Raw genomic sequence first — 12,246 nt, forward strand, 5'->3', positions numbered from 1 at the left:
AATAGACTCACAGACATAGAATATTAACTTGTGGTTGCCAAGGGGCGGGGGGTGGGAAGAGATAGACTGGGATTTCAAAATTGCAGAATAGATAAAGAAGATTATACTGTATAGCACAGGGAAATATATACAAGATCTTGTGGTAGCTCACAGAGAAAAAAATGTGACAATGAATATATGTATGTTCATGTATAACTGAAAAATTGTGCTCTACACTGGAATTTGATACAACATTGTTAAATGATTATAAATCAGTAAAAAATGTTAAAAAAAAATGCATGTGGTCCTGGGTTCAATCTCCAGTACCTCCATTTAAATAAATAAATAATAAATAAAACATACAAACAAAAAACTTAATTACATCTCACCACCAAAAAAAAAAAAATAGTCTAATTAGTAGAGTTTTACTCTCAGAAACACATTTAGAAAGGAAGAAAGGAAGGAAGGGAGAGAGGAAGGAAGGAAGGAAGGGAGAGAGGAAGGAAGGAAGGAAGGGGCCCAAGAGGTGCTTGGCTTTTTATAAAAAACCTTTATTTCTCTAATTCCTTGAATAGACGTTATAAAGGGAAGGGCTAGTTTCTGACCTCAGCACATTTCAGGTAACAAGGTTTTCATACATGCCTCGCTTTTAGAATCCACACTGGTATTTTGAAATCAGTGGTGAGGGGTAAGGTTGGGTGATGGAAACCATTGTTTCTTTAAGAGGAGCAAACAGACTAAAACCTTTGAACCAGTATGTTTCACCTTCAGTAACCCGTCCCTGAAATACCCAGTGGGTGACGTGTATTTTGGAAACGAAAGCCAAAATTAACTGACTTTGGTTAAGCCTATAATAGTTAAACAGCTACCCAAAGTGTGAAAAGATAAAACTGCAAACCTCAACAGATCTACAAAGAATGAAGGGGACCAAGAGGAGGACGGGTAAGTCAGAGAGATGACAGATCTGCCAGGTGAGAGCAGAGCTGTCCGTTCAACATCACCCTCAAGAGGCTTTCAGATACGCACCGTCATCAAAAGCATTTGGGTGAAGGGGGGTCAAAGGGTACAAACTTCCAGTTATAAAATAAATAAGTCGTGGGGTGTAACGTGGGGCCTGGTGACTATAGTCAATGATGCTGCATTGCATGCAGCTGGGAGAGTGGATCTTGAAGGATCTCATCACATGGAGAAAAATAATTTCTTTTGTGACTGTGCATGGTGACTAACGTTGAAAAAAAAGCATTGGGGAATATGAAGGAAAACAGCGTCTAGGCTCAGAGCTGGGACAGTGGACATACAGGGTATCAATGAAACATAGCAGTTTAGGAGGGATGTGATTGGGGGTGAATTCTTATTTTACTTACTATACATGTGACTGTCCAGTAGTTTTTGTCTCTGTCTGACTCATCTCGAGATGATCACTCTGATGCACATTTCAGCATTTGTATGTCAGTTCATTTTCACCCTGTGGGCCGGCAATATCTTTGTTCAAGAGAGTTGACCCTGTTCAGGCCTCTTTAAATGAGCTCAGCTTGTCCAAGCAAACATACATACCTGGAAGGGCCATTAGGGATTCGTCTGCCAGCTTTCTTAGAGATGAACTGTCATGGCCTGAGAAGGTAGAGTCACTTGCCTAAGGTCTCAGACCATTGTCTGGAGGAGGCCACATTTCCAACCCAATGCTCTTGCCTATTGTAAGTTTACCTTTATCTTACATGAAGCATTAATCAGGTTGTATCATGGCTTCATGTCTTCACACTGGAGCGCACAGCCCTCAGGGGTACGTGAAAACAATGCAGGGACACAGAGAGTTTTCCAGGGAATCAGTTTCCAGATTCTTACCTTCCACATCTGCCTTTTCCTAATGTTCGTTTGCCTGAGCATGTGCCTGTGGTTGAAACCCCAATTATTCTTTCCCATTGTCACTTTCATAATTGACCATCTCTTTATATATAAAATACCATCTCTTACTTTATCTCTCACACTTCCTGATTTCACCATGCTTCACCTCCACATATAAAGGGACAATTCAAAACATTGTTATCACCCAAACTTCCTTTATATCAAGGCATCAAATAGCACAGGGGGCTTTTGTGTCTTTCCTTTTCTTACATGTATTTCTGTTAAGAGAAAAATATGGTGTTAGCAAAACAGAAGTTTTATCTTCTGTTGCCATATTCTACACTGTGAATATGCTATGAAGTGGGTGTAAGCGATAAGGTTTGCTAATGAGCTCTTCTGTTCTGCCCTCCAACTGTTGCCCAACTATTAAGTTTCTTTTTTTTTTTTCTAATTTTATTTTATTTGGGGGAGAGTAATTAGATTTATTTATTTTAATTTTTTAATGGAGGTAATGGGGATTGAACCCAGGACCTCATACATGCTAAACTCATGCTTTATCATTGAGCTATACCCTCCCCCCTTAATTTTCAATTATTATAGAAGCACTTATCCTAAGGGAAAGTCTTTTGAAAGCAAAGCAAAGAGAGTATCTGTAAGAAAAATTCAAGGTGATGTCTTATTTCATTTAGGTGACAAACTCCTTGCAAGGTTCTGTGCTTTATCTGTCTCAGAACTGAAAATCAAAAGTAAGATTATTATTACAAACATCTGTATTAACACACTTAAATTGAAAAATGAAGCCAATGTCAGTTACTAATCCTTAAACTGCAAAGAGGTAAAGTAAACATGGCAACGTGGGTATCTTTTTATTTTTTCAAGTCTACCTTTGTGTTCGCCTTACACAGGTTTTGCAAATTTCATGTTAAGTTTATTTCTAAGTGTTATATCTTCTCTTGCTCTGTAAATAGAGTTTATTGTATCATTTTATCACTTATCTGGCTACATTTCATGTACATGAAGGTTATCTCTTTATATTAATTTTGTATCCTGCTAGATTACTTAATTTTTTATTGTTTGAATCAATGGACATTCTTTTGAAAACTACACACTACACACATTTTCTTACAGCAGACTTTTCCTAATTGACAATTTCTTACTTTAGTCAAGAGTATATGATGTTATTATTTTAAAGTTAAAGGAAAGTAATCTATAACAATGTTGAATTTTGAAGATCTTTGTTTCAAGAAGAGGTCAGTACACTTCACGATTTCAATACCTGCTACAAACAATGGTGGTGAAGACAGTGTGGCACTGGTACGAGGACAGACATATGTATCAAAGGAATAGAAATGAGAGTCCAGAAGTAAACCCATATATCTATGGTCAACTTACTTTCAACAAGGGTGTGGAGACCATTAAATGGAGAAAGAATAGTCTTCAACAAGCGGTGCTGGGACAGCTGGATAACCACATGCAGAAGAGTGAAGTTGTACCATCATCTCACACCACAACAAAAATTAACTCAAACTAGGCAAAGACCTAAATGTAAGAGCAAAGCCCACACAACTCTTAGAAGAAAACATAGGATCAAATCTTCATGACACAGAATTTGACAAAAGATTCTTAAATACAACATGAAAAGCCTGAGCAACAAAAGAAAAAATTGGTAAATTGAAGTTCATCAGAATTAAAAACTTTTGTCCTTCAAGAAGCACTCTTTAAAAAGAGAAAAGACAGCCCAAAGAATGGGAGGAAATAGTCACAAATTATATATCTGACAAGGGGCTTATATCTAGAATATATTAAGAACTCTTACAACTCAGTGATAAAGACAACTAAGCCAATTGATCTAAAATGAGCAAATGATCTGAATAGATACTTCACTAAAGAATACATACAAATGACTAATAAACACACAAAAAGATGAACAGTATTAATCATCAAGGAAATAAAAATCAAAACCATAATGAGATATCACTTCACACCCACTAGGTTGTCCAGAAACAAAAAGTCAGAACAACAAGTGCATAGAGATTGAGGAAATGAGGAAACAGGGAAACAACTGCATGTAATTTTTGAAAAGAAAAGAATTTGAAATTAACATGACTCCATTTCAGTTATTTACAGATTAAAATTTGTATATCTTTGTCCTCTATGCCTGTTAACCTCCATTATAACAAAATCAAAATATATTAGTGATGTTCCCCCCAGCACAATTCCAAATCTTGTAGGTCATCTGGTCCAACACTCTAATTCAATAATTCCTTCTCTACAGTTTGTGGAAAGAGGAAACAGAGGGCAAGAGCGTGGTATTTGTGAAATCAGAAGGACTGGGCTTGAAACCTGGCTCCAGCCCATTCAAATCTGATGTTACCTTTGATTTGAGGCAAAATACAAACCACTATAAAATGATTTTTTCTGCATCTATTGAGATGGTGACAATGATTTTTATTTTTCCTTCTACTAATGTGGTACATTACACTAATTGATATGCACAACTAATACCATAGAAATACCAAAGATCATAAGAAACTACTGTGAGCAATTATATGCCAACAAATTGGTCAATCTAGAAGAAATGGGCAAATTCCTAGAAATATACAAATTACCAAGAAACATACAAACTACCAAGACTGAATAATGAAAAAACAAAATCTGAACAGATAAATTACTATTAAGGAGATTGAACCAGTAATTTAAAAACCTCCCATCAAAGAAAAGCTGAGAACAAGATGGTTTCACTGGTAAATTCTCCAAGCATTCAAAGAGTTAATGCCAATTCCCAAACTCTTGTAAAAAACTGAAGAGGAGGCAACACCTCCAAACCCACTTTAAAGCATTACCCTGATTCCAAAGCCTGATAAAGACACTACAAGGAAAGAAGCTACAGGCCAATATCCTTGATGAAAATGGATGCAACAGTTTTCAACAAAATACTAGCAAAACCAATTCAACAGCACATTAAAAGGATCATACACCATGATCAAGTGGGATTTGTTCTTGGGATGGAAGGATGGCTCCACATAAGCAAGTCACTAAGTGTGAGCCTCAAGGCTCAGCGGGCACCCAGTTGTTAAAAGACTCATTTGAACCTATATTTCTACCACCTAACAATCTTTCATCCTATTCAAGCTATAATGGGTGGATGGTTAATCCAGTCTCTCAGTCTCAGTCCCTCAAGGAAATTGAAATTATTGCTCCAGGGCCATTTCCACAGATGACGTGGACTATCAAGACATAAGCAAATCCATTTGATTAATGGAAATCACCTTTAAAAATTATGGTAGAACCAACACTCTACCCCACCATGATAAAGCCAGAACCTCCTCCTTGGTAAAAATTCACACCAGAGAGAAAGAAATACCAAGCAGCAAAAGCCCTTTAAGATGTAGCTGCACACCACTCTGTTGGCTTTGGGCTTATACTTGGTCTTGGTCTAGGTGCTTTCATTGGTTTGCCATCTGGAAACCCCAACCCTTTAAATAAGCCATTATTTCAAACAAACACAGCAAATTCTGAGGTCCAAATGCCATGAATTTTGCTAATGCAAATGTTGTACCCTCCCCAAATCTCAATGGCTTTTCCATCACCAACCAACAAAGAAATAGCAGATTCCTGTGACAATACAACACAAGGGTGAGTTTCCAAAGATGATAATGAGCACCCACCTGGAGACAGGATTTCTTTAGTTTCAGATTGCTTTATAGCATTGGGTTCTTTAAGGAAAAAAAGAAAGAAAGAACTGAGACTGAAAAATCCCCATAGGAATTGGCTACATTGGAGGGCTTGTCTGAAGCTAAACACTGGAGCTCCAACCTTAGCCATGGACATTTTAATTGTCAAACAACCTAACACCTTATTAACCACATGCACCCAAATCGGGCCTTATGATTGAAAACCTGTTTGGATCAGAACCCCTCTCATTACCTATCTGGGAAAACCTTTGGACTATTGATAACTTTTAGAGTCAGCTACTTTTAAGTGGGGCTTTAATTATGCCTGTCAAGCTCGGGCACTTTGCTCTAATTACGGCAGTATCATGGATGCCAGCATCATGCCAGCTCCGCACCCATAAAACCTTTGACTTAAAAGATATTCGCTAATCAAGCTTCCAGGGCCCAACACTATCTTCAAATTCCACAAACCACTCGGTCTCAGTACAAGACCATAGAGCCACAAAGATAAAACAAACATCAGCCTGAGTGGTTATCTACATGGGAAGGGTAGCACCATATCACAGGGCTTCTGTCCAAGAGATGATTGCTAGGAATGATTTCACCTCTGAGTCCCAACCAGCTGCCAGGAATTCCAACCACAACAGAGCTGGGAAAGCCTCGCCACCCACAGAAGACCCAGACTCTTGGTTTTTCAGTAATTAATTACTGTTGAGTCCTGCTTTAAAAAGTGGGACCCACCGACTGGAGTGGCTTCCCAGACATTGTAGTTTGCTTGTTGCATGACCCAACTCTCCTTTTTAATACCTGCAAAACAATAAGTTCTTCCCTATGACTGTAATTCAGCCTACACCATGTTACGCTCCTATGGGACCAAGTCCAATGTTTCCACAATGCTTCCAAGATTCAAGTTGCTGCTAATACCATCCATCTCTCCTGACTAAAGGGCAGCCTTACCGAAGTAACCACACTGTGTGCTCTGCTAGCTGTAACAGGAGAATTCTGCTGGCCTTTCAATGTTCAAACCACTCTTTCCCCTTCATCCTCTTCCCCTCCCCCTCCTCAATTTTCAGCACCCACACCCTCATCTTAGTCTCACGTATCCTAATAATGTCTATCTCTCTTGCCCTCTAAGAGACTACGAGGCAAGTAAGATGCAAATCCGAAGCTCCAGCCTCTCGAAGATTTACACAGACATCTAACAGGTATGTCCATCTGACGGAAGTATCCTCTCTCGCATGGACTATCCATAACCCTTGGATTTGCCATCAGTCTTCTTCCACATATACCATACCACACATTCATCCAGCGGATATCCAGCCCAGAGAAGGAAAACACTGGGAAATTAAAACCTGTTGCAAACTGTCGTCTCCTCTGTATCTGGGGTGCCCCCTCATGGCAAGTGGCAACGGCTCTCATGTTTCCTCAGTACACACTATATCTAAGAATTATGAACTCCTCACCCTCTCCACACGCTCAACAAAAATTGTGGTCTGCCTCCAGTCCCATTCTTTGTAATTCCCACTTACAGATTTTCAGTCTAAAGATGGCACCCCAGGACTACACTGTAGCACGACAAATGAGGGGGCTCCGTTCCCCTACTCCACCCCTCCAGTACCTCCCAGCCACAAACTACATGGGTGATCTTTCCATTTATGCAGACTTTGATCATTTTTCCTGACCCTGGCCAAACATCACCAAGGTGCAGGCTCCTACCTGTAATATGGAGACTCACCATTCTGCTGGGACTTGCTGACATGGCCACAAGTTAGGCCTAACAGTCAAAAATCATCGACACTAACCTACCCATGTCCCAAACTCTAGAATCTCATATTTCTAAAGTGCAACAAATATTGGGTCTGCTTAATCAAGGCCGAGGAATGCTGGCAGAAATGGTTTTTGACAGTAGATTTGTCCTAGCTCGTCAAAGAGATGCTTGTAGTATCATTAATACTACTTCATGTCGTGTGTGTGGGTGACACCACCAATCAAGTGGCCACTCTCACAAAGCCTGCTCCACACGAAATCATCATCATGATTTTTCATGCTTTTGCTTACTATCCTCCTTTTTACTGTCATAATGAAATGTTTTCTATGCTGTTGAGGGCAACTCCTCCTCTCTCAAATTCTCTGCTATTCCGACCATTCAAATACCCCCAATAATGGAGCTCAAAACTGATGTCAGACATTAAGGAGTCAACTGAGATATATATATAGATATAGATGTAGGGTTTTTTTTTTAATTTTGGGGGCTGTCTTGACTCAGTTCTGAGGACCTGGCTAGAGGATAATCAAGAGGGGAACTCTTCCTGAATGACTGATTACGTCCACACCTCAACCTTTTTCCTTATCAGGCTTGTACATCGTGAGGCCACCATTCACTTATCCTAATCTCTACCAGGCCAGGCACCGAACAGTTAGGGGCAACCCCATGCCCCAGGGCGGGCCAAAATTATTAAAATCAGCCAATCCATAGGAAGCCCGGGAAATCCAGCTAATCCCACCCTGCTTGCCATATATAAGCTGTCCCTTTCAGATCCCGGTTGCTGCCACCCTGTCCCCAGGTGCAACCCGCTGTGTGGCCCTGCCTGGCAGCCTTCTCTCATTTGGAGCTGTAAGTAACCAAAGTTCTGTCTTTCAGTGTGTTGTGTCCTGCCACCAAAGGAATCTTTAAATCTTATAAATCATACTTCTGCATAGGTTTTCATTACCATTGAATGTATTAAAGGTGCCAGGTTTAAAAATCCATTTTTCTAAAGTGTTGGTATTTAACAAACAAATCTTTATAAATCTGGAAATTTAGGTGGAAAATACAAATGATTACTTATACGCAATCCTTGATGAACATTCAATCTAATGTTAGTTTCCGTAGATAATTAAAGGAATGGATAGGCATGGTTCATTAAGTTGCTTTAAATATTTTAAAAGATAACAATTATAAATTTAGTGTATCTGAGTCTCTCAAATGCCTGAGATGTTATTCTCTGACACGCCTGACAAGTTAAAGGCGTGGGATGGGACCGGGAGGCTTTTCTAATAACTAAAGTAACCAGTAAAAGTAGTAAATCAAATGCATGCATTAGTAAATTATGGCCTCTTAAATATTTAAACACTGTACAAACTTAAAGTTCTCTTATACCTTTGGAATTAAATGGTCCATACATGTAATATTCTAAAATGTCAAGTTCTAGTAGGTGTTTCAAACACCTTAAAAATAATATTTCATAGATTATTCCAATAATTCAGTAATTCCCCAACAGTATGAATGTGTTAATACTGTAGGTTTGATTAATTTCAACATTCCTGTATTCCCAGTTTTGCAAAGTCACTTACTGACATAAAAAGAAGAGACGTGTGATCTCGTTGGGCCGAGATTACTGTATCAGAAGATCAGGGTCAAGGTTGAAGTGTCAGTTAAAGAATTTGAGAGAGGAGCAGGGACCTAGTTAGATACTAAAAATGGCCAGGGGGACTTCTCATGAGGTCACCACGTGGAGTGTCTCCTTGAGGCAATGGAATTTTTCATGCTCACACCATTTTGTGCAACCTGGTACATTATGTGTGTCTTTCCCCAATTTTTAACTTTAATCTCTCTTACAACTTTTAATTGTCTGATCTTTAGTTGACACTTCCTCTATAGGCTAATATTCTTCACCACTTGACTAAATTTAACTTATCTCTTCATTGCAGGATTGGAGTCTATATGGTTTTTATACTTTCCATATCTGGTTCATTATGGACAATCCTATTGCCGTTTTATTGGCTACTCCTTACCTTATTAATACTATCTATTTGATATGTATTTTAGAATATTATCTAGATTTGTATCTATAGCTCAACCACGCCCACCATTCCATTTCTGCAATTTGGGCTCGCAGTTACCAGGATCCAGTCCCTGTGCACCAGTCTCCACTCCACCCTGGGGTTCCTGGCTGCTGTTCCATCTTGTCTGAACAACCGCTCAGTGCCGTGTGTCTTATTCCTCTTGAAGTTACATAAATTCATTTGCAGCATGGAGCTCTTTCCTTGGGAGGTTTTTATACTATTTTATTCTATTTTATACTATTTATTCAAAAGTCGTGCCAACTTTTGTTTTAATCTCTTCATCTGTTGTAAACAAGTGTTCTAATCATAATTCTTAAAAAAAAAAAAAGAAAAAGAAAAGAAAACAGATCTTTTCTGGCACCAATGGGCAGGATAAGGCAGATAGGCAGGATGTGGAATTAGATGCATTTAGTGTTAATTTTCTGAAAGTGAAGATAAGAGGCTTAATACACAACAGTGCTATCTTAAGACAGGCCAGCACAAGGTAGGTGCTGGTTCTTCACTCGAAACTTTCCTTGGCCCAGGCTGGTTTATGTGTCCTTTGTTGGTGCATCTTTAATCTCTAGTTAGGTTTCTCTTGTATCCCTTGCCTCAATACTTTATAACTATCCAAGGTGGAATAGTATGTGCTTGAGAAGAAAAATGTTGAGACTTAGGTAGAGATGGCATTTATGTGAAACTATGACGTTAAGCTTCAGGACATGCCACTTGCTTGAACCCACTTCCAAAATCCTGGAAAGGCCCTAGAAGTGCCTTCATGTAATCACAGGTTTATACGAAATTTACAAAACATACTTAACCACAATTTAACATCTCACCGTCGTCAGATTTCCTGTGTCAGGTGGTGTTAGGAGGCTGCAGGCATTTTGAGATCCAGGTGAGGGGATGGTGGATTTTAGTTTGTGTTTAATGGGAATTACTTATGTGGTTCACAGTCATTTCTGTATATTGATAATTTATGGGTAGCCATTATGGGTAGCCCCCACTCTGCCAAAACAAATATGCAGAACCCAGAGTCTTATCAAAGTGCAAAAGTGTCCTAATGGCTCCCAGCTCTGGAAATTGGTAGGCTGTTGAAGGGAAAGAGATTGAGAAATGCAGAGACCAAGCAAACTGTCAATAAAAAATTTTTCAATCACCAAATGTGCAAAACTGTAGACAGAGAATTTACTTCCCATCCTAGTCAAGACAGAAATTCCTTCCTCAGGAATAAAACTGATAGTGCCTTCTATAAAATTAAAACCACATCATATTTTTTGAAGGAAAAATAGAAAATTAAATTTATGAGAATCCTGTGTTTGTAAGGCACAAATGTGAAGCAGTACTTCAAATGTGTGTGAAGTTTTATGCATCCCATTCTCAATAACAACAACAACAAAAAATTTTTAATCAACCGTGCTAGAAGGCTAGAAGATCTTTCTATTCTCTCTATAGAACATGATGTAAATTTTTTTGCCCTATGAATAAATAATTGAAGATTATGAAACTAAAGCATAAGGAAAAGGTATTACAGAGTTGTATTAGGCAGTTTGTTAATATAAAACTTTGTAGTATTTTTCTGGATTTTATGGTATTTTTGATAGTTGCCAGATTTTTTTAATGTTTAATTTATGATTTTTTTGTCCTAAGTAGATATTACCTTAGTAATATCTTAGTAATGAATTTTTATTATTAATTCTGTGTTCTTTTTTATGGTAAAATTAAATTTACCATTTTAACCATTTCAGACGTAATGTTCTGTGGCATTAAGTATTTTCCCATTGCTGTACGACTGTCAGCACTGTCTCCAACTCCAGACCTTTTTCACCTTCTCAAACTGAATCTCCATACCCATTAAATAGTAAGTCCCTAACTGCTTCTCCCTCAGCCCCTGGTACCACAATTGTACTTTCCATCTCTGTGAATTTGACTATTTGGTACCTCATATAAGTGGAATCATATTTGTATCATTCCTCTGTCCTTTTGTATCTGGCTTTTCCCATTTAGCGTAGTCTTCAAGGTTCACCTATGTTGTAGCATCCTTTATGAAGGCTGAGTAATAATCCATTGGATGTAGATACCACATTTTGTTTATCCATTCATCTATCAATGGACACTTGGGTTTTTTCCACCTTCTGGTTATTGTGAATATTGCTGCTTTGGACATGGGTGCCACAAGCATCTGTTCAAGTCCCTGCTTTCAATTCTTTTAGGTATATATTCCCAGAAGTGGAATTACTGGATCATATAGTAGTTCTGCATTTAATATTTTAGGCACTACCGTACCATTTTCCACAATGGCTGCACATTTTATATTCTCACAAGCAGTGAACAAGAGATTCCAATTTCTCCTCATCATCACTAACATTATCATTTTCTGGGGTTTTTTAAGTTTCATTTTGCTTTGCTTTTGATAATAGACAACTAATGGGTATGCGTGGTATCCCATTTTTCAGAGGAGCTCCCCCAAACCTGGGTCTGCCTTAGACTCAGTTCTGACCTTCAGCTCCACCATGATATTTGGTCCATTTACTCAATTTCCCTATGCTGTTTGTTTCCTCATTTGTAAAATGAGGATAGTAATAAGCCTGGCTCTGGAATTGTTTTGCAGATTTGGTGGAATAATACACATGAAACCCTTACCACGGTGCCTACACTTAGGAAGTAGCCATGCCTTTTGCCATTATTTATGTATGAATCTTTCTCTATTTTGAGCTCCTCACACATGTGTTTTCTCTAGAAAACCTAGCTTGGGGCCTGACACACAGTCAGTGTTTTATAAATGTTTGATGGTTGAGCTTAAAATAGTCTGTAGAACACAGGTCATAATTTTTTCAGCCACTGTGAATATAGGAGTTCAAAAGTTCCTCAGTGCAGAAGAACTAGAAGAACATATTAGACTTCTGCTGCTCTGTAATTCACTGTGGGCAATTAAATTCTTATCAAC

At 38.5% G+C, this 12,246-nt stretch overlaps 1 protein-coding gene across 1 annotated transcript in view; it reads left to right on the top strand.

The window, feature by feature from the left end:
• The first annotated feature begins 880 nt into the window (after positions 1 to 880).
• The window catches only part of CA1 (carbonic anhydrase 1), a 51,612-nt gene continuing 40,246 nt past the window's right edge, over positions 881 to 12,246 (top strand). Inside the window, exons 1-3 of the mRNA XM_032470001.1 lie at positions 881 to 921; positions 6,631 to 6,700; positions 8,032 to 8,109. The gene's annotated coding sequence lies outside the window, so the exon portion shown is untranslated. The remainder of the gene's footprint in view (positions 922 to 6,630; positions 6,701 to 8,031; positions 8,110 to 12,246) is intronic.

This window comes from Camelus ferus, chromosome 29 (genome assembly GCF_009834535.1).
Source record: "Camelus ferus isolate YT-003-E chromosome 29, BCGSAC_Cfer_1.0, whole genome shotgun sequence".
In the NCBI taxonomy this organism is placed as follows: domain Eukaryota; kingdom Metazoa; phylum Chordata; class Mammalia; order Artiodactyla; family Camelidae; genus Camelus; species Camelus ferus.